This window comes from Planococcus citri, chromosome 2, assembly GCF_950023065.1.
Source record: "Planococcus citri chromosome 2, ihPlaCitr1.1, whole genome shotgun sequence".
In the NCBI taxonomy this organism is placed as follows: domain Eukaryota; kingdom Metazoa; phylum Arthropoda; class Insecta; order Hemiptera; family Pseudococcidae; genus Planococcus; species Planococcus citri.
Window position 1 is genome coordinate 57713146 of NC_088678.1, and position 24526 is coordinate 57737671.

Here is a 24526-nt window from a genome sequence, read left to right on the forward strand (position 1 = left end):
ATTCTACTTCGATATCAAATTTTATTTTTTCCATCTTTTGATTCTTATCACATTTAAAAAATTTTTAAAATTTGTATTTTTTTTGCATATCACTTGTGTTTTTGGCGTAGTCGTGTTACGTCTGCATTAAAAATTTGTACCAATTTTGTAGAAGCAAACAAGTAGTGAAAATTCAACTAAACGCCTTTTCAACAAAAAATTGATGACGTCAATGTGAAATATTTTTAATTTTTATTTTAATTTTTAATTATTCGATTTTGATATTGGAAATTAAATTAGGTATAGTTGGAATTGAATTTCAATCATTTATTTTTTCAAATGCTTCGTATTTTTGGGTGTTTTATCTGAATGAAGCCATGTTAATTAAATTAACGCAGCAAAAATGAAACAAACCACAAGAAGAAAATAGCAGCTGACTCTTGAATTCTTGATCTCGATCTAAATCGAACTGAACCTGAATTCAATTTCTGTTTGTTTCTATTTAAAAATTGAGAGTTAAATCCATTCCATTTTGAATCATGTCACACTGTCACACAGTTATATGCTTATTCAGATTCCTTTTTGTTCGTTTCACATTGTGGCAGGTTTACGATAAAAGTTCAACTTTATACAAATTCTTCGCTCTCATTCATTTCTCCGTGCAACATCAATATCTTTATACGAAAATGAAAAATGAGCAAAATCAAATCAACATTCACATTTTTACTATACTCGGAGTCGGACCAACTTTTTTCAAATTTTGTACAACAATACAATGTCAGACATTAATTTTTATTTTCGAAGGAATGTACAATAAGTAAAATAAAATAAGAACCTTGAAATGTTATTAAATTTTGATGTTTCATTGTGGTCAATAGTTATGAAAATTTACTGCTAATCTGCAACAGCTTTATTTTAAAAGCTTCGCGTATCCAGAAAATACAATGGTTCTTGATAATTTTCTTGCGGTAATTAAAAACTCTTGAGATCATTTTGCTTTAATATCTGTCTAATGGTAGTCAGTTTGTCCAAAAAATTCTGTAAACTTGCCAAATCGAATTCTTGGTCCCATACTATCAGGTTTACATTATCAAGGTCATTCAACGCCAGCGGCGGTTGTAAAAGGTTACCAGCCATATGATGTCATAAGTGACATCATCTAATGCGTTTTTTGTTGATAGACATTTATATTAATTTATTATTTACTTGTTATTAGCGCTTGAATGATAAATCTGTGATATACCGAATACTGAATAACATCAAAAAATTTAATTTAGAAAAAATTATTGAGTTTCGCGAATTTTCAGTTTTAATTTTTCGCTTCCAAAGATCTATGTTGTACTTCTGTGATACTTAACGTAACAAGTTGTGTTTGCCACTTGTTGACCACTTTATTAATTTACACCAACTGGTATTTTCTCAAGTGAATATCGTTTACATTGAAAACTCGGTTTTTTAGTTGTTAAATTTCGTGGCTAATATCATACTCTTTAAAATATCTTCTTTGAAAGTTTCTTTTTTCGCTTCATAATTCGTATTTTGTTCCAAATCAGTGTTCGTTGGGATTTGTTATCATCTTGCAAAACACAGTTCAACTTCACCATTCGCCGTAAGTACTCATTTAGCGATTCTTGAAATATATCATGAGTAATGTCAAAGTAGTGACTATACACATGTATGTATCGTAAATTCTGAGCAAAATTCGCTCTATGAGATGATTTTACAACAAAATTGGTAATGTTTCAACATTCAACATAACGTTTCTGTTGATAAAAATTCTCACTGTTAACCCTTTATAGTCTGCCGGTGACTGAAACACTGGGAGTGAATATGATGTACTTTCTAGCTACAAGTATGCTTCATGAAGAATAAACTTTGATTTTGAATCGAATCTTCGAATGACAGATACAAATCAACATCGATATGAACGCAGTAACGTTGAATACATTTGTCCAGTGATTTTCCACTAGCGTTCAGTTAGCACTGAAGCTTTCTTTTGTGTGATTTTTGCTCAAGAAAGTGTTATAATACGATGATGTTAGTATCGTTTGAAAAAGTGTGTTTATACAATGGTCACAAATTCAAAAAATGAATCATTTTGCATTTATTTGAATATTTAAATGTGTATATCTCTGTTTCTGTTTAGTGAAAGCTAGGCCAATAAGGTTTACCCAACTATATTGTCCTCTTTATGATCCATACATTGATAAAAAAAAATGATCACCGATGACACTGTATTCTAGAATCAATCGTCATGCATAAAATGTTCACTTACGTCCAGCTTTTCCAAGACATACCTAATTCAATGTTGCATTCATCATTTTACAACTTGTTGACAGTGTGAACTTAATTATTGATCTATATACATTTGGAATTATGAACGGTATTCTATTCAAAATAGCTGTTTTAGTTAAAAATACCATTTAAAAATTTAATTTTCCAACAGAAAAAATATTTCAGTGTAATTTAGTCGACTGTTACAGTATAGCTAACAGTTAACATGGAAGTTGTAGTGATTGTTCTATTAGCATTATTTCAAATACGTCAGAAAACAACGACCATTAGACAATTAATCGTTTTAATTACTAGTACTTAATAGAACTAATAATCGGTTTCCCTCAATTAAGTGTCCTCTTCAGTAATTCTCAAAATAATGAATACTTATCAGCCATATGATGTTTTAGTAACAAAAGACTACACGAACGTTTGGGTAGAAATTTTCTGTCTTCGAAGGTATATTCAATTTTCTGCATTTTCCATCGCCGAGAATGCTTCGTTAAATTTTATTATTTTATGGTGTAATTTTTTTTCATCAATATGACTCCATCGAGCAGGATATTCGTCCTATTGTCGCTACCTAATGGGAATAAAAGTGAGAAATATTGATACTGTTATCTTGTTATATTTATTTGGAAAATGATAAATTTGCCATCTTCAAGTTGTATAAATCATCGATTATCGATGTGAGTAAACTTTACATTTCAAACACTTTACAATAATCTAATACCTACCCATCTTTCGAATGAAAAAATTACTGCTTCGATTGTAAGTAGGTATAATCGTGTAGAGGATTCACAAACCATTGAGCTTACAAGACTATTCCCCCTTTTTTTGTTTTTTATAGACCAGCTGTGTAAAAAATAATTACTTATTTTTCGTAAAATTTTTAATTTAGCCTATTTATTATTATATTATAAATGCAAATTAGAGTAGTATTAATCGCACGCTGAAGGAGAAAAAAAAAGACAATACATCGCTATTCTAATTAACGCGGAAACTTTACTACGTTCTTTTCGAATCCTTTGAAATGCTTTTCAATTTCCCAAAAGTGACGTGAGCGTTTTTGTTTTGCAATTTCTCAAATCAGTAACTAATTAACGTTGTTTGATGAGAGGTCTGTGAAAATTATTGTTATACTCGTTCAATTTTATTAACCGATACCGTGGTAAAATTGAACCTTTGTTTTGAATAATTTTCCCATTTCAATTTATTTCATTATTAATTTATTAAAAAATTTAAGTGCGTGGAATGTTCCATTGTAAATGTAATATTTTTCAGTTGAAATGACGGGTTCTTGGTAGTGTTTTTGTTTTTAAGTAATTTATCCAACTTGTCAAAGCTGAACGAAAGTTCATTGAGGCTTGAAAGAGGCGAAACTCTGTATCAAATTTCAATATCTTGACTCCTCGGTGTTAATTTCATTCCTTTGGATGGTTAGGAACTACGTAAATTCTGAAAAATTCTCAATATTTTGAACGAGGTTGGCTGAGTTTTGGTATCAATGTGTTGGTTGCTCTCATATCTCATCGAATATCTTCATTCAGTAATCCATTTTATTTAAACTGATAGCAACGGTAGCTATGCATCAGTTACTCTCTTTACCTTTATAATAAGCTTATTATCTGAAGTAATTTCATTTATTACTTATCAACCACCATACATTTGTGTGATTTTGACTTTTGAGGCGATACCAGGTGTAGTACACTATTGTACATTGATCTCCAGTTCTTACCAGTGAAGGGATGAGGAAAATTTTACCTTGGGCTCGGCTTTTTCAGGGGCCTGAATATTGATCCTTTTAGCAAAAATGACAACATTTAAAGGGGCTCGGATTTTCTCTCATTCTCTGCATGGTCCTGTTGATCTCTGCTGATCTATCCATGTACCTAAAGTATTTTACACAACCATTAAAATTGAATCCATCCATAAGGTATATTCTCGCTATTCAATTCATTTTGTGATGAATTATGCCATCACTTTGCTACGTGATCTTTGCGAGGATGTTAATTATGATCAGATTGTGAGAGACCGAAAAATTTCATCGAATTAGGTACCTATTTTATAGACGAGTTTTAAAAGTGATCTTTAAAAGATGTCTTTATTACTCGTAGATTAATGTTGCCTCGGAGATAGATCTGGTTATGGACATCCTTAATTGTGGTCATCAATGGAACTGGAATCACTGGATGGAAATCAATAATTTTAGTCTATGCAAAATACTAGGAAACGATGTGATTGAAAAGTATGCGGGAATAACTTTCGATTGGAATGAGATGACGTTGAATTTTTTGTACTTTTGCAAACTTTTCCTCCTCATTCTTGAGTTAAAAATTGAAACCAGTCTAACTGAAAAGAAATCAGGTACTGATTTTGATGTTCCTGAACCTTTTAATGATTTTTTACCCACTTTTCGGAACAGGAATGCCAATTTTAGATAGTTTTGAAATTGAATGATTTTTTTTTTATTATGAATAATTTATGACTTTGAGGGGGAAAGGGATGGAAAAATCGTTTTTTTTCAACATTTTTTATCAAAAATCCGGAAGGAAAACAAGACTGGAATTTAGTTTCAACGATATTACTACGTTAAAAAATTGGCTATGCTGAAAAATTTATTTTAAAAAAATGATTGAGCATTCTGATATCCATTTGGCTGTTTTTCGAGCCTGATTCTGGGACTGTTTGCGAACTTTGAAACCGGTTTCGAAAAATGGATTCTGGTATTTAATTACAGAGTATTCCTAATATTGATCGTAATATATCAATTAAATTGAATTTTCTATTTTTTTTCTGAAGTTTTCTAATGCAAAAAAAAATAAAAATGTTTAAAAAATCACGAGTTTTGAATTCGTGAAAATTTTCTTTCAGCTTGGCGCAAGTGCGAGGAATTTTTTCTGAGCAAGTCGTAAAAGTCCAAAAAGCCATGAACTTTTCTGTTCAAAAATATTTTGTGACTTCAAGAATTAAAATTTTCGGTATTTTGTAGTTTTGCTCTTACTGTAATTTACGATGATCTAAAAGGCTCACCCATGCGTTGAAGTCCGGTCTCCAAAATTCTGAACAAACTTCTGAAAAACCCCTCAGTCAAATATTGAACCGGTTACTCTACCATATAATTAATTAATTGACTAGTTTTCAGCACCCTGGAAGAGAAGAGATGAATTTTTATGAAGAAAAAAGTTAATTCACTTTTAAATGCATTCGCTATTTTCATTCAGTCGAAATTTACTACCTATTGAAATGAAAACAGTACTACTAATTTTTCATTCTAAAATTTCAACAATTTTTTTCCTATACTTCAATCTTTGCAAAATATTTCTGATTAAGTATAATAATTTGTTTCACTCATAAACTATCACGAACCGTAATTTTTTCAAATTAAAATTACCTACTTAATAAAGCAATTAGCAAACCAAGAAAGACGATGAGTCTGAGTGCTAATGATCGAACATTCAAACATTGTGTCATTTAACTACACGACTGTATAGCATTAGGCATAAGGTGAAGAAGTTTTCCAACCTTTTTGAATCTGATGCGCGAAACGAGGGTAGAGGTTCTGAAATCAATTTCCGGTGTTGAATATAAGTAAATTGGTATCCCATTGATGAAAATTAGTAAACAAACGTAGCACATACTTCGATTCAGTTTTCGCAATTGATTAACGCAATTCGCGTATAGCTTCGGTTGTCACACAATTAACATTACAATGACACTTCGTACTATTTTATAAATAAAGGGAGCTTTATTTGTTTACTTTTTCTATTATTTTCAGAAAACACGAAGGCGAATTTTGTAAATGATTTTTTTCTCTTCTTTTTTCGTTGTTTCTAATTCTACGTTTATATCTCGGTACAATTTTTTATTTCTCGAGTCTGAAAAAGTCTCACGAATTTATAGGCAGGTACCTACAATACGACGTTCAAACATAATTTTTATTTCATGCATTTGATTGATAAATCTACACGAGTTGGTGTTACGTGTAAAATAAACAAACCTCGTAGCTCGATTTCAAGAAAAACACGACTATAAGTTACCTGCCCGTGAAAAAAATCCCATATTGAAACAGCTGCGCGACAAGAAAATGAAATTTTACTAAGTATATAGGTACAATTCGACTATTTTTCAAAGTTCAATTTTTTCACGTTGTTAGTATTACTCACCAGCATATAACCGAATCTAGAAAGTGTAGATATCTCATTAGGAAAAAAAAATTTCACTGCACGTTATAGAGAGTTTTATGGAAAAAAACCCTTCGATAATTTTTTTTTTCAATAATTAACGAGCTTGATCAGAAGGTCGCTTTTAGATAAGAGAAATTTTTAATGTTTACATTAGTATCTGATCTGCTTGGCTTTTATCACAGACGAAAGGTATCACGGTCATTGTACATTTCGGTCGATCGGAAATAACAATGAAATTTATTTCTCAACGTGATAAAATATTAAAAATGTAAAAACGAATAATAAATACATATGTATGTTTTCGAATAGTAGAACACGATTATATTTTCAGATAAGTAACGCTTCTCGTCTCTTATTTGCACACAGTAATCTTATTAACAATTTTTTTTTTCGCTCTCGAGTGATCCTACATTGGAGTTATGAGATAAGGTGGTAATTACTGTAATTACCTTTATCAGTATTCGCTTTAAACTTTTCCAAGTACTGATTGTTTTTCTTGATTTTTTCTTTCACGATATTTATTCCTCTATACCTTTACTTGCTGCTGAATGAAACGAATTTATAGACATTTTGGTAAAAATATACAAGTGTAACTCGATAGAGATGTTTGAATTTTTGTCAATTCGGTGCGTACACGTTTTACTTAATATCGTGTTGTTTATGATTCAAAATGTAGATAAGAATTTCACAACTTAATTAATTCATCATCGCAGATTATTCGTAATGAAATTATTGGAATTTTTCAGCTGCACGTACCGTTTTTGGTTTTATAATTAGCGAATGATTTCTATCTCTCTTTTTTTCAACAGGTTATCTCGAACCAAAACTGATTTTTTTTTTGAACGTGTGTATTTATTTTTGCGTTGAGTTGAAACGTCAAAAGAATTAGTCTTGAGTCTGACAAAGAAAACAGAATGTAATTTTTCAATAATAGGATTTTTGTTCCTTTTGAAAAAATATAAAATGTCTCGAGTAATTAAGAAAATAGGTAGTCGTTAGTTACGCTTTAATTAATTTTGAAGCAGAGGCGAAGATCTTAATTTTTAAAAATTTAATCGTCCTGTTTTTTCCTCTTTGTAGTGTGGTACTTTTTTTTTGGTTTTTCAACTTTTTTCTGAATCTTATAATTGGTTTACTGTATTAATTTTTAATCGCATTTTTAATATTTTTTTACTTTAACGAAGCATTTGTTTCTAAAAATTTATTTACCTAACGTGTCTATAATTAATTTACGTAGGTATTACTCATTTTTAATTACTGGCAGTATGAAATGCCGGATTAAATTCGTATTTTTCTGGGAACAGTTTCAAACGCTTGCTAATTTTTCGTAAATTTTTTTCAACTTCATCTTTATAATTTTTCGATCAAATATGTGTTATTTTCGTGGCTTACCACGTGATTATTCAGAACTCTCCAGACTCAAAGGTTTACTAAGGCCTTTTTCCGCTAGATCGAAAAACTTGAACATAAAATATAGATTCATGCCTAATTTGTTAACCTTCCCTCCATGTTAATGAATAATTTTAAAGAATTCAAATTTTTTCACCTTACAGGAAGAGAAGATTTTACAAATTATTACTGGAAAGTGTTTTAAAGATTGATATGTTCCCTTTAATGCAAATAATTGTTATATTTGAGTCGAGTTTTGTTTCAAATGTATTCCAAAGATCTATCAAAATAATTCTAAGCGTGAAAATATCACTCAAAAGTGAAGAAGCGCCTTCAGAGTCACCATTATCTTCACTTGTGTCAAAATTGGGTCTCTAAATTCTCCATTCGCCAACTCGCAACCCCCATCCCCCACCCAAAAAATGAAAAATGAAAATCACAAAGTGTTTCAAAATGTCCTGCTAATGACATAACTGAGGTAAAGAAAGTATTTTTGGCCCCTATCTTGAAATGTCCAAAAAGACATTGGGAAAATGAAAAATTACCGTGTAAAATTATGGCTTCACATTCCCCCCCCCCATCCTCCCAAAAAAATCGTCAAGTGTTTGAAAAATGCGTTTCTAATTTTTTATTTTGAAATTCTGCTACAGACACCTCAAAATGTGGTTTATGTTCAAGATAGTTTTCTTGGGCATAATTTTTTCAAACCAAAAATTGGCAGCAATTTGCTCTATCAACAGCTGCTTACTCGATTCGAACATTAAAAATTACTCATACAAAAAAAAAATACGAAAATTTTATCAAAAAGTACCTTTTTAGAGGACTTTGCACGTCTGTAAAATCTGCTAGAAACTATTAGAAAATTGAGAATTCTAGCATCATCCGGTGCGAGAAAAATTTTACCCACCGCGGTGGAGAAGAGAATTATGTTATTTTTCTCACGAATGACCACGATCTTTTCGCATGATAGTCGAATCGCGCGAAATCTTTCGTTCAGTTGGCGTAAATGACCGTTTTATCTATCTAATAATATTCGATACGGACACGTGCTTCTCTATCCGAAATAATTAATCAGGTGTAATTCAATTAATTAACTTGTTGCTGCACGATGATATAGGTACCCTTTTCACGTCGTTCATTTTTCGCGTAACCTTAGATGCGATATAAAGTCACAGCAGACGTTGAACCGAGCGAGAATTCTCGCGAAAAAACCAACTACCCGTTGCAAAAATGAAGCAAAAGACTACAGATAGTGTAAAATACTTCTAAATGCACGCTTCGCCAATAAATATTTCAAGTTCATCTCGCGGCTTATTTAATAAATAAAAATACGGTTACAAAATAAAAATAAAAAAATCCAACAGATACGGGTAGTTTTTTTTTCGCTGTTATCTGGTTTAAAGTTCAAAATATTATACTTGGTAGACGCTCGAAAGAAAAAATTATTTTGAATGTAGGTATTCTGCACGATTATGGCGTGTATTTTTAGAAAATATTTGAGTATATTTTTGGAATACGCGAGTTTTTTTTAAAAATAAAATACATATTATTGTAGTGGGTCAATTTATATCCTTTCGATAACGAATATTATATGAGATATCGCGAGAATGGAAAAATCCTCACGCACGTTTAAATAATTTCTCGGTAGAAAATGAAGAGAATGAGATGAACGTGTGCATTGTGTAAAGCTGTCTCGGCACAACCCACACGTATGAAATGAATTTGTCAATCATTGTTGTTCGACAATACCGTGTTTCATGCAAATCGACGAATTTTTCTCGTATAAATTTATTCCTCGACACCTATAATATTATTTATTATAGGAACCAGTTTGAACTATTCTGCAGTTTACTGTACAGTACCTCGTACCTCTATAATAACTGATGCTGGGAGTACAGTCAAGGCCATATCTATGGTAAACTCCGGCTTTACTCGCTTTGCACGATGTACCTAACTACCTAGGTACTAATACCTAACCCTCTCAGTATAGAATTTTTTTCTATCTGATTCTCAATAGTATAGCATAGGGTGGAGCGGAAAAATTTTATAGTCTTCGATTTCGCTGAAATTGAAGTATGTTGGAGATTTTGAGTTGAAATGACCCCCAAAAAATTTTCAGCCCCCCACGTGCCCCTGCGGTGGAACTGTGGCCCCCCAAAGTGGGGTCATTTTGGAAAAAAACGCTGTTTTTCGAATTTAAAAGTAGCAATAACCATTTTTTTCGAAAACGGGTAGCACTCAAAAGTTGCGATTTGAGATGACGAATCGAATGACGTAATTGGTTTTTTGATTTGACCCCCGCTAACCCCACCCAGTTTCATTTGAAAAGTCGCGAATCGGCGTTTTTTTGCTATTTTAATTGAAAATACAGTCGATTTAGGATTCGAATGCGATTTTATGATTGATTATTACTTTTCACATTGAAACAAGTAAATCTAGCACGTATTCCAATCTCTACCCCTCCCACTTTCTTGAGGCCCCCCCCACATTAAAAACTCTCCTGCCACCTTGAATATCGTTCCAACAAGAAAACTCACGGGATAAAAGCTGTTTCTTGAACATTTTTTCTACATTTTGGTTCTAACAAAAATTTTATTTGGCGCCACCCTTGGGCCCCAAATTCCCAAAAACCATTTCCAAAAAAATTCAAAATCGCGTTTTTAACGTTTTTACGAAAAATTTGTAATCATGCAATGAAGAGTAAAAATTTTCAATTTCAAACGTTTTCATTACAGACTACCCCTGTTAGATTTTACATACTCGGTTATGTTTAAAATTTTGAATGAATGAATGAAGATGTTTTTTTTCCAGTTTTCGTAAAGAGAATTTTTAATTACGTACCTTACTGATTGATCGCAAAAAAATGGAAGTACATTGTAAATTACGTTCAAGATACAAATAATAGTGGCGTATTACAGACATTTCCCGTTTTAGCAATTTGAATCCTCACACTTCCTTTACTCAGTTTTGTATTATAGGTAATTGTAATTTAATTTCAAACTTCTCGTATGCATTAATTCAGATCCATGATGTTTAGTTCCGAATTCTGTTTTTTTATTCTTCATTATTTTAGTTGTGTATTGAAGGTGCTTCGCCATAAAAAAATATTTCCCATTTATAATTTTGCTGATTTTCAGAAGATAATGAGGATTTAGAAGTAATTTTGAAATGAACAGTTGAAAATGTTGATGTGATATGCGTGAAGAGGGCTGCATAAGCGAGGCATGAGAATAAAAGAAATGAATAAGTACCTAATGCTTAGTTCTGAGCACGTCCACGTTTCTCGATTACAAATTTTTCGTAAAAACGTTAAAAACGCGATTTTGAATTTTTTTGGAAATGGTTTTTGGGAATTTGGGGCCCAAGGGTGGCGCCAAATAAAATTTTTGTTAGAACCAAAATGTAGAAAAAATGTTCAAGAAACAGCTTTTATCCCGTGAGTTTTCTTGTTGGAACGATATTCAAGGTGGCAGGAGAGTTTTTAATGTGGGGGGGGGGCCTCAAGAAAGTGGGAGGGGTAGAGATTGGAATACGTGCTAGATTCACTTGTTTCAATGTGAAAAGTAATAATCAATCATAAAATCACATTCGAATCCTAAATCGACTGTATTTTCAATTAAAATAGCAAAAAAACGCCGATTCGCGACTTTTCAAATGAAACTGGGTGGGGTTAGCGGGGGTCAAATCAAAAAACCAATTACGTCATTCGATTCGTCATCTCAAATCGCAACTTTTGAGTGCTACCCGTTTTCGAAAAAAATGGTTATTGCTACTTTTAAATTCGAAAAACAGCGTTTTTTTCCAAAATGACCCTACTTTGGGGGGCCACAGTTCCACCGCAGGGGCACGTGGGGGGCTGAAAATTTTTTGGGGGTCATTTCAACTCAAAATCTCCAACATACTTCAATTTCAGCGAAATCGAAGACTATAAATTTTTTCCGCTCCACCCTAAGCAATAGGTTTACTATGGGTATGTTGGAAAACTCTTCTACGTTGTGTAGCTAGTTGTGGTTAGCTCATACAATGTATTATAACGACGCATCTAAATATGAGTGTAATGTGGAAATTGTGTACAATATTATTATATTGTAACCGAAGCTTGCGTATTTTTAATTGATTGCTTATTGTTGAACAGTCCGAGTACGTGTAATCAATTTTGCGCTGGGAAAATTCTGATGTATTGTGTGAGTTTTCTTTCTGGTGGTTAGAAGGAGCGAGATGGGAAATACTCGTAAGGTGAATTTCCATAGTGAAGTGAATTTCGATCGGTCGTTTTTATTTCAGTCTTGAGGAACGATAAATCGAGGAAAAAATCAAATAGAATGCGAGAGGGAAACAGATGGGTGACCGGTGAATTTTGAATCAATTTAAACAGCGCGCCTCGATTACCCTCTGATAGATGGAGCTGGGCTCGAATGATGTGCAGAGTGGAACTCGTGTATGGTAACTAGGAGAGCAGTGCCAGTGCCACAGTCTATACTTCTTGAAGGAAAGAAATCTTGAGGCATTTACGAGTAAAACGTCAATTTGTTAAAGTCTAAGTACTTTTTTTTTAGCGGATCCTCCATGATTTTGGGAGTAGGTTCTGATTTTAAGCAGACTCATAATTTCGGATAGATTTCAAATCAACTTTTTATAACAAATATTTTGTTTCTTTTCTAAACCAGTTTTTAAGCACTTGTTTGAAGATTTCCCAGTTTTGAACTGGTTTGTTGATGATTTTGCACATATTTATATTGACATAATGTAGTTTTGACTGGGTGTCTAACGGTCATGAAAGTCATGAAAAAGTCATGAATTTTGCTCAAAACACACTTGAAAATTTTTCAAAAAGCTCATAAAATAAAAAGTATAAAAATGAAAAATTTGTTCAAAAATCAGAAAAATGAAAAAACTGAAGTAGGCAACCTAGCTACCTACTTGCCTACAAATTTTTAAAAAATTCCTCGCAGTTTCAGTTATTCAATTTTTTGAAGGAGGGGGGGGGGTGGGGTTCAGTCATGATTTTTTTATCTGGGAGTTTTGTTAGACACCCTATATTGAACATTTCTAAATTTTAGATAAATTTTCGTTCATTTTTATTGATCATTTGTAATCAACTTCAAAGGGTTGATTTTTTTCCTGTTTTTCTTGTATGTTTTTTCCCCATTTTGGGAAATATTATGTTTAAATTTTTGAAGAATTTTTAATCGTTTGTTGCAATTGGAACAATTGAAAACTTGAAATGTGATGGATGTGGAAAATAATTTGGAAATATTGAAAAAAGAATCTGAGAAAAAACAGTCCAGGGATGAATGATGAAATCAGTGTAGTCTGGTCTGAATATGGATCTAAACTGATTTAGAGTCTGATCCGATTAAATGTGGCTATATCAAATTGGATCTGGCGAATGTCCCGAATCTGATCTACGTAGCCAGATCAATAGGTCTCCCCTAGTGCAAAACAGGCAAAAAAAAATCAAAAATTTATCAAAAATGCCTTTCAAAACTCTCTAGAAATTCTCTGAAATTGATTGCAAAAAATCAATAAAAATGAAAATAAAACCTTTAAGAAAATGTACGAAAATTCATTTAAAATTCAGAAATGTTCAAAACTTTATCAATATAAAACTTAGCATAAATTGTCAACAAACCTTTCAAAACTGGAAAATTTTCAAAAAAAAAATGTGATAAAAAATTACATCCATGGATGTGAGCAGGGCAGAAAAAATCTAATCCGATCAAAACGTTGACCTGATCAGATCTGGTCAAATCAAGTCATAAATCCACGGAATGTCCGGATCTAATCTATTCCATTCAGATCTGTTCATATCCAATCAGGACTTTCGTATGGAATCTCATCAAATTTGAATAAATCTAATCCGATCTGGTTAAGTCAAATTGGACGAAATGTCCAGATCTGATCAGATCTGCTCGGCTCAGACCCAATCATTTTCCGCTGGAGTAAAATAAAATTGGACACATACTTAAATAAAAATTCCACTCAGAGAGTCCGCTTTTCTGTTCAGAAATTCCAAAAACACTCATTGTGATATTATCGAGATTCTAAATCCATTAGTAAAGGTGATGTAATGATGGGAAATCACCAATCAGTTTCCATGGTCTTGAGAAAAATTGGAATTTGTGTAGGTAGGGTACATATTCTTGCATCTTGCAATTTGAATTATTTTTAGCCAGTATTAAAACTTTTGCAAAAAAATTGTTCTTGATTAAAAGTCAGAAAAATTTCAAAAATTGTTGCCCTCGCTTCGCTGGGGCTAGATTGTTTTCTTTTTTTCTGAATGAACTATTATGGGATTGTTAAATATTAATTTAAAGTTTTCAAAAAATAATGTCAATATAAGAAAAAGTTGAATTTTCGCATCAAAATGCAGTGTAGTTTTAACCTGACTTCTTGAATTATGAATTTTCAGAAGCTTTTGCCCTCGCTTCGCTCGAAACTATTTTGAAGATTATTTTTCTAAAGTGAAATTTCTGCGTGGAATGCACTTTTTCTAATTTTTGAGCATGGTAAGATCAGAAAAAATGAGTTTATTAATTAAAAATACTATTTTTCTTCGTGAATTAGTCGAGTATAAAGTTTTTGAAAAATCTCTGGTTTTCCTTTTTGTTCAATTTGCCGTGTTTGAAAAATTGACTTCTCTGATGGTCAAAAATAATGTTTTTACTTCTCGAATGAATAATTTTCGAAAGCTTTTGATCTCGCATCACCTATTAAGCCAGTTTGGTTATCTTCTCAACAATTCCTCATGCTTCAATCGTCATTTTTTTTTTGATATGCATTCCCTCCCCATCTAATAAAAAGGTCGGCAACTGTCTATCTGAATAATTCCACAAATGTGTACGTTTTTTTGGGGGAGGGAGAGGTAGATTTGCATATGCCTAGTTGAGGTGGCAAGAAAAATTTCACTCTGAGCGGAAAATATCTTAATCCGGCCCTGCGTAGAACTCGAAAATTTCGCTATTTTTTCAACCACCTTGAAAATTTTTCCTTTGAAAACCCCCTATCATCCACCTCTTCAACATTCTACGTCTTATTTAAATTTCTTCCTTTCAAACGGTGTTTAAAAATGACCTTATACGGCGACAGAATCAATAAAATTTATGTATTGTCACGTCAATGAAAAAAAAAAAGCCAGCCGAAAAAGAACGTCTTAAATATACGTATCGTGGATATACTCGTCGTAGTAGACTTCGCCTGTAACGAATAAGATTCGACTACATAGTCGTGAAATTTAGGTCAATAAGCTCTTTTGTCATTGACGCATAATAATTCGTTTCAGGGGTTAGCGTAGGAGCTGTGAAGAGATGCGTGTGAGACAAAGTGACGTCCAATGTGGCATCGCATGTTAGTTTCGAGACGTCAATTTTTCACCAAAATTGTACATGTATCACGTATAGTATAGGCCTACCTAGTACCTACTACAAATAATTTCGATTCGATTTTCATTTTCATGGGAAAAATCGAACGTATGAATATTCTAATAGGAAACATATCCGCGATAAATACGAGTTTCCGTATGCTAATGTTGATAGGTGTAGGTAAGTATAGGTATAGGTATTTATATGAACACGTTATCTATACCATTAATATACTTGAAATCAGGGAAAACACAAATTCATGGGTCATGACATGGGGACTAGCGAGTATAATGTACTTAGATTTAAGTATTAATTTGCCAATACATAGTACATATACGAGTATAGGGGTAAAGATCATGCATATTCATCGCATTTTTTTATGTAATAGGTAATTTGAGTCGAATCTGAAGTTTTTTTTTGGAACGTCGAGGTATTCAGCAATGATCTTTCGATAGTACGATTAACTTTCTAGAAATATGATGAGTTATGATGATGTCCCTACTGGAAAAAATTTTAAAAACGAAAATTCATGCAGGTATGCACACTGACCGGGGGTGGGGGGGGGTTCTACAGACCTGAAAAAAGGGGTAAAATCATTTGCCAGTGGTTCTGAAATGAACCACAGACCCTTCGATGAATTCAGGCAACCAAAAAAAAAAAAAATGCGTTTGTAAGTTTTGTTTAAACGACTCGAGTATACCTAGTAAACTGGATTTAATGAGAAGGTAGCTAGACCTATTTGATAAGACTGTAAAATATTTCATTCCAATTTTAGAATCAGATTATTTTTGAAACAGATAAGGCATTTTTTTCTCGCGATCGTCTCTAAAAATAACCGAATCGTTTCGCAATAAAGATATAGGAAAAATGTGTATTTGTAAATTGAATAGACCTGGCATTCGTCGAAGAGAAAGCTGTCCAGTGAGTATTTGGCGACTAGGTCCAGTTAATTAATATTAAAAGTAGCGGCAGAATTTGTCGCTGAATTATTTAGGTCTTTGAAAAAAATTATACAATGCTGAGATTTGTTTACGTTTTATATACCTACGTCATGGACGCATCTTTGTATAAATAGGAAGTTTTCCATTTCCGGAAGTTGTGTACTATTGTTACAAGATGAACCATCTCGGTTTAGATGACACTTGTATAAACTTACGTACTTTTCAGAGATATGTGTTTGAAATAGTAGGTTGACGATCTTTGATCTTTTTGTGGATTTCAGTGAGTACTAAATAGTGCGACCCGACGTGCTTGTGTACGTATTTTTATGTGTACTAATCGTCTAAAATAAGGTATTATAATGAAATGCACTTGAAAAAAAATTCTTACTACGCAAGTCGCGAGTGCGTTATTCTTACGGTATTACCTCAACTGTACGTATCGATTCATTATTGATAAAGCACTCGGCTTGGCAGTTATCGATAATAATAGAGAAAGAAAGAAAAAAAAAAACAAATTATTAAAAAGCCGTAAACGCAAAATAATGTATTTTAATATCGTTCGGTAATTAAACGTAATTGTCGTGAAGAACGGGAAAAATCGTACTCGTCGTATATAGCAATACCGTAACTTTTTTCTGTCACGTAGATTTATAATTTTTTTTTTCAGTTATAGACACTTGAAATAATATCACTACGTACGATAGCACAACGTGTTGTGTGATTACATCGCATAATATGGAAATTCACGAGATACTAGCACATTGAAACGTACCTATGTTGTTATTGTGGAAAATTATCTGAAAATTTGAAAGCTGTATCAAAATCAGATTCCTTACGTTTTTATCGTTGGGAACGTTCGAGTTTAATAGAGAAAACGCGAAATAAAAGAGAAAAACGCCCACTTTTCGAGAAGAATACAATTATTTCGATCAATTTTACGTCATTAATTTCGAATGAAATCGATTAGGGTAGAAAATTGTTTCTGTTTGCGAATTTGTTGTTGTTGAATTTGAGGTATCCACGACAGATGAAATGATACACTGACATGAATTTTTATTAAGAGGAAATTTCTTCAGTTGAAAAAAATTTGAATGCTACATATTACATTGTAGGTATGTAATTGCAATGTACGAGTTGATCAACCTTGACATTTTTCATCAAGATAACAGCTGAAATTTTGTGAAATTTTCCTGGCCCAGATGAGTGTTATGAATAATGAACAAAAATTCCAAATTACTTAAGTCTATCAAAATAACCAATTTTCTTTCCTCTCCTTTATTTTTTTCAAAAAAAAATGCTTTTAAACGCGCGATCTTTGACGCGGTCTCTTCTCTTTTTCTGAAGGTCAATTTGTAAACGCGAAAAATTTTGATTAATTACGGTCGTTGGCATTTTTTATCACTCGTTCGATTGAAGTAATCCGATCAAAAGAAAAAAAAACTATAAGAATACAAATTAAGCTAATGTTTTTTTTCTTTTATCTCAATTTTTTTCAAGTGAAGGGATATCTGTATTTTAGGGTGAAGGAACTGATAGGTACGTTAATTGGCAGCACGTTCTAGATATGAGAACCTTGAGTGAAGACACTTTCGGACGAGTTTGTTTCTGCTTCTGAACATTTCATTATTTTTCTCCAGCCATGAAGAAAAACAAATAACTAAATAAGAGTTGAAATCGACTTGTTTTTCAACCCTTGTTGATTTTTATGAAATAAAAATATGGTCCATATTTTTCCTCGCGATTCCGGGAGAGTTCGAATTATTCGAAGTTATTATTTTTAATTGATTGATTTACTTTTGGCCTTTGGGTACTTTCGATTGCATTTTCATGACGTCAATTTACTTCATCTTTTCGAAGATTAGAGAGAGAAATGTTTTTGGTCCTCCTCCCTCCTCGTTTCGTTAAATTAGGAACTGAATGGATTAAAATGAATTTGCATGCACGAGTACATACTAAAATTTATTCATTTAGTCCAATTTCATGTCAAATCGAACAAAAATTGAACGATCAGTCTGTGTTTTATTTTGCCAGAGATTACATTAATCTGTGAAATCTTCTGATTCAGGGAATGTGTATGCGGGTCCAGGTACTTGGAATGCTTAGTAGTGCCTGCCTACTCGGGGTGTCCAACAGTCCTTCCGACTCAGAAGGTCAGGAAAAGTTCATCTTTAATAGTTTTTATCGATGGGTCCTTCTTTTCAAAAAAGTCAGGAAAAAGTCCGACTTTTTGCCTGATGGTCCTTTTTTCCCCCGAATTTTCAAATAATTCTGTCATTTAATAAAACTCGAGCGAAAAATGAAAACTCAATCTTTCAGAATTTTTCATTTTTTTAAACGTCAAAATAATTGAATATAAAAATGCATACATACAAACAAAAAATAAAAAATAAATTACCATTATATTTGAAAAATTGACTTCTTGTAAGAAAATAATAATTTACTAGGTACTTGAATTATAAATTTTTGAAAACTTCAGTCCTCGCTTCACTCAAGCCCGTGGGTTTTTCTTTTTCAAAATCAAATTTTCTAAAAATCTGTTATTCAAACTCAGAAAAATGTTTAAATCCAAAACTTAACTCCTCACATAATATTTTTTTACTTCTCGAAATACGAAATTATGAGAGCTTTTGCCCTCACTTCGTCCGGGCTTTTTTGCTTTTCTCTGAAATTTCTATTAAAAAAATCATTTCAAATTCCGAAATTTTCAAGAAAAAAAAATCAACCTGCTCCCATAAAAAACACTTCTTTCATTTATCAAAATATGAATTTTCAAAAGCTTTTGCCTTCTCACAGTAGGGCTAATTTGTTTTTATTGTTTTTTTTTTTTTACAAAATCAAAAATTCTATGTTTGAGGCTTCTTTCTAAAAATTGAAAAATGAAAACGAAAATTGCTTATTATCAGTCATAGAAGGCTATATCAGTCGGCAAATTTTTGGTCGACCCCCCTTCCCTCCCGTCCCCCGATAATGCTTAGTTTCGCTCCTGATTATGGGGCGTTGGATTAGTATTGCATGTTCCATGCTAAAAAAAAAAGTAACGTGTCATCGGTATTTTGATCTACTGCTGTGTATTATTTTTGAAGCTTTTTTTGGAAATTTTGTGAAATGAATGGGGGGGGGGGTATTAATTCATTTTCAATTTTGAGAGTATCCTTCCAAAAGGTCCTTCTTTTTAGTTTTCAGATTTTTGTTAGACACACTGTTACTGCTTACCATATAATTCTGTCTACTGGCGACATATGAAATTTTATTTCGGAAAAATTGTATCCAATTTACAATTTTAAATTAAATTTTATCTTCGATTTAAAGAACTATCGGAATAGCCTCGGAAAAAAATCGACGATTGTTTTCGTTTTTTGAAAAATATTTATGATCGATGCCTAAATAGTATAATATAGTTCAAGTTTCTGGCATAATTCATGTAATGTGCCAACTATATATGTGACACGCATCCGTTACGTCTCGTCTATAGTTACGTATACTACGTTGTACGTAGGTATCAACTTAGATTTTTTTTTAAATCTTAACGCTTTAGTCGATTGTATGAAAAATTATTATTTTGCGGCAATTTTTTTGGTGCAGAAAAATTCGTATATAGTCGTACGGTTGTATTTGTAAAGAACTAGTCATACTCGCTTACGCATTTATTACGTAAATATTGAATTTTATAAACTACGTACAACCTGGTATACCTCACCTATACCTGCCAAGAAAGTTTTCGTATTTTGATACCCCTGTATCTTATCCAAAATACGTTCTAGTACTATTCAGGCATACATGCTCGGTTTAATATCGTTTTATTATATCATCACGATAAGGTGTTACAACGTCGATGCGTTTCATTCTTGGATGCTAAACACTGTTTCAGCACCCAGCATAGAACATTTCTGTACCAATTTTCCCTGCGATTTTTTTGGTAGGGGAAATGACGCCATTTTATGAAGTATTTAATATTACAAATGCGCGAATTGGTAATTTTTTTTACTCTGTTTCAGAGCCAGCGTCGATTTTCAACGAGTCTTCGAAACCGATGAAAAAAATGTTTCTGGTAAGTGAAATTTGATTTTCTACCTACGACAATTCGATACGCCGCTGCAGAGTTGAAAAAGTACCTGTATATAAGAAATAGAAATGTACCTCGAGGTGATAAGACAGGTGAAATTTTTACCACGTCGTCGTTGGTAGGCAATTTTTACGATGAAATTTTTTTTTTTACTTGATATTGTAAGCAATAGCTGACTTAGCGATTTTTCCCCCTACGAAGAAAAAAGTATTCGTTATTCGTTGTTACTAATATAATAGGTATGAAAAATAGTGATAAAAATACATTGCTATGTATGTCTCTGGTTCGCAAAATCAAGTTGTATTAAAAACTTCTTGAATGGTATGTTTCTAACAACCGAATAATCCATCGGAAAGTCGTTTTGTTTTTATATTTAATAATAATGATGATGTTGACATTCGATATGAAGCTAATCTCTCGCGTTGTTATATGAATGACATTTAACACGGCACAATTAAATTGTATCGCGTACACGAATCGTACTCGACATTATTATGAATAATTTACTCACCCGTGACATATCGTTGAAAGTGTCATTTTGCCATGTGATAAGATTACCAAGTCGGCGTTTTCAAAATGGTGAGAAAAATAGGTATTTTCCATTTTGATATTCTCTGGTAGCAGGCTGGCTATTTATTCATTTTAATGTTTGGTGTAGTTTCACATATGATATTGTGGAAATATACCTAGATTGAATTTGTTACATACGATGCGTACTTCTCGTATAGGAAATATTCCATCATCAATATGAGCCAAGTTACGTGTCATAACGAGTGCCCCTCTTTTCATTTTCACCGTCACTGATGATTTTTGTGAATAGGTAATCTTATTGATGACCAATGATAAGAGGAGTATTAAAACTGCCTCAAGTTTGAAGTGTTTATTTGCGATAAATTTTCCCTCGACAAATTAACCAATACATAATTTTGGTTGTTAATTTCGTGTACCTTTTTCATATAGGTGCATATAATTATAATTTTTGCTTTTACGATTATAGTTACTCACCTTAGTATGTAGTATGTACTGTACTTACTGCTAATCGTAAAATTGACTCGTGGTTACACTATGCTAATTTTTAAAGCATTGTGAAGTGATGATTATGTAATACGGTTGCATTCGGTGGTATACGTTTTAGTCTCAAAATTACATTTTGGTGATCTTTGCAGGTAGGAGAAACAAGGCGTAGAGAAAATTAAATTTTTTCTGCGAACGCTGTTAAAAAGAAGCTCGGATAATTTAGAGACAAGAAAATTTACTTTATTCTCCTGTTTCTCTGTGTTCTGTATGGTTTTCCAAGTAATTATACCTACTACCTAGGTATATGCTGTAACGCTTCAATTTTTTTGCCCTTCAAATTTGTGTTTGTAGTTTCAAAATTTATGCGACTGGCTGAAATTTAAGGGATAATACGGATGATAAATGTAACCAGAATCATTGATGCGTTCATCGCGAAGTAGGTGTTTGCATTGTTTAGTCACTAGACGAGCGTACGTGTTGCCATCTGTTGAATGTGTGTTTGTTGTTCATGAATTTTTGTAGGTACTATGCTGCGTTCGTTCATTTTTACAGAATTTTTTTTTTACGGTGGGTGCAAATTTTCGAATGTTTTGAACCGGTGAGCGGATTGAAGCGAATATTTTTTGGCGTATTTATGCAAATTCAGAGCCACTTGTAAGATGATTTTGTTGGGCAAGACTTCGAAATAAGTGCAGTAAAGAAATGGATTGCGATAGAAAATTATTAAAGGGTTTTAATCGAATTCAAAAAAGTCATTTGGAAATTTTTTTAGCCCTTGAGGTGTTCCTGGAGGGGAGTACAGACCTTCAAAGAGGCAGAATTTTAGGAAATACTGTCATTTTTTCGCTAGAGTCCCTACTCAGCCTGTTTTGGGAGAAATTATTCAGTTCCAAAGATCGAACTTGACAGTTTACGACCTACGTCAACTTAAACTATTGCTTTCAAAATTCAAGACTTCTTTTAGGATTCTACAGAGTGGTTGAAAATTTGTAAATTACTCATTTTTGGGTAAAGTTTTATGAAAATATTTTATTCTCGATTACCATGAATTAATGAAGTAAAAACATTGAAAGGGAGGAAATATTCTGAAAATTTTAGAATTTGAAAAGTTTTTGTCAATTTTTCTGGATTTTTTGGAATTTATAATGTGCTTCAAAAATCTACACCACTGTTTTCTCAAAAACTTATTCTTTTTGTGAACCCATTTCATCCATCAAAAAATCGAATTCAGAACCATCATAAACTTACCTTAGGACCTATCGTATGATTTTTTGGGTTCTGTCAAAATTGAAGGTGAAGTGGAGACGTTTTTTTAAAAAAAATTCTCAAGTTTGGAGCTTTTTTGTGGGGGCATGCTCAAAGAAAATTTCAAAAACATCGAAAAATTGCCATAAAAACTGAAAGAATGAAAGAATTTGAAGGAAAAAATAAAATCTGACAAAAGAAAAACTTTTATGCAATTTTGTAAAAAAAACAGGATTTTTGTTAGACAATCTTTGAAACAAAAATAGGACTTTTTATGCAAGTAAGGCAAAAATTATTGATTTTTGAACGTTTTGACAAAAAAAAGCACAAATTTCTGAGCAATGTTGGCAAAAATTACGAGCATTCGTCTATTTTATCAAAAAACTATAACTCCCTGATAATTTTGACGAAAAAAAATTACAACTTTTCTTTCAACTCGCCAAAAATTGACACTGACAAAAACGGCAATTTTTTTGAAAATTTTCAAAAACTGTATTTTTTTAAAAAATCTTGGCAAGAACAGAACTGTAACAATTTTTAGACAAAATTGGCCTTTTTTTGACAATTTTACCAAAGATGGACACTTTTTGATAATTTTGACAAAAATGGACATTTTTTGACAATTGTGCCAAAAGTGGACACTTTTCTACTATTGTGCCAAAAATTGACCTTTTTGACTTTTTTTTTCAAAAATTGATGTTTTTGACCATTTTTGCCCAAAAATTGACACTTTTCGACTTGTGCGAATTTGGCAACCTGAAAAATTTTATAGAGCCTTATAAACAAGTTTGGCAAAAACAGGACTTTTGCTTGGCAATTTTTGAACAAAAAAAAAACTTTTTAAACAGATGAAGGGAAAATCAATTCTTTTTGAATATTTGGGAGGGGGTACAAAAAATTGTGGGCTTACAACTTTCGAGAACTAGCGTGCCTCCAAAAAAAAGTGACAAAAAAGGCCGGCTGTTATTAATATTACCTACTTGAAGAAAAAAAGTTCACGTTTTTTGAATCTGATATTTAGATTATTTTGAAGATCGAGGCAGTAGGAAGAAAGTGATGAATTTTTCTTCAAATCCTTCCTTCCAAAGTCACATAATTGTCGCCCAGGCAAAACTTGATGAATATACTGAATAACACAACACTGTGCATTAATTTTTCAAAGTCTCATAGATGGAGGCGGACATTTATGTATAAAAAAAACTGAAATTTCGATTTGGATATTCAATGTGAAAGACTTCATTACGATTTCAAAATCGAAAAAGATCTCGCATTTTGACGATTGTCGACGACAATTGCACCTTGTCAGAATGCATTTCATCTCTCGACGATTGGAAAGTAAACGACATGAACGTCGAGAGAATTTTGGCGATTCGCCATTCGCCATTTCATAGGAAACATTAACAGACTTGAAAGAATGACTATTATTCACTTGTGTATGATGCAGCAATGGTGTAAATTTTACGTGCGAGTAATTACGATACATATACTAGTACATACAAGTACGTGATAAATTCTAGACTTAATCGAGCGTTAAAAAAGTGAAATGTATAATTTTTTGGTAGCGTTACAGCAGCAGGAAAAAAAAACAAAAAAGAAAAAAAAAAGGCGTCGAGTCGAATATATTTACTATACTGACAAGATGGTCTTATAAATGGCACATCAAGCGTAGATACATTTGTCGAAAATAACCTTATTTCCGAAACGGACTGACCGCATGGTTATTCACAAAGACGACGATAGAAGGGAGTAATTATTTATTAATATTGAAAAAGGAAGAAGGAATTTTGTTCATTCTATTTAATCAGCTATATTAAATGTATATAAGTTTTTGACGTCATCGAAGTTCTCGAAGGATATACGAGAAATAGATTAGTTTACCTTGGCCTTTGCGGGTGAACCGCGTGACTGTTTTTCATTTTTTGAAAAGGTTCTTTGTTACAACAATGGTATTGATTTTACTGTCTCTCTCCTTTCGATATTAGTAACAATTCTGAAATCAGCTGTAATTCATCGTCGAGCACTTTCTTCCGAATTGAATTATTAATAATTTAAGGCGTTTGTTTTAACGTT

At 32.4% G+C, this 24526-nt stretch overlaps 1 protein-coding gene across 7 annotated transcripts in view; it reads left to right on the plus strand.

The window, feature by feature from the left end:
- Window positions 1-1184: 1184 nt before the first annotated feature.
- Window positions 1185-24526, plus strand: part of Mef2 (myocyte enhancer factor 2) — a 112554-nt gene continuing 89212 nt past the window's right edge. For 6 of the 7 annotated variants that reach the window (XM_065351610.1, XM_065351614.1, XM_065351615.1 and 3 more), the window contains exons 1-2: window positions 1187-1588; window positions 20127-20179. The gene's annotated coding sequence lies outside the window, so the exon portion shown is untranslated. Of the gene's footprint in view, window positions 1589-20126; window positions 20180-24526 lie in introns of all 7 variants that reach the window. The other variant, XM_065351617.1, reaches the window with a different exon arrangement.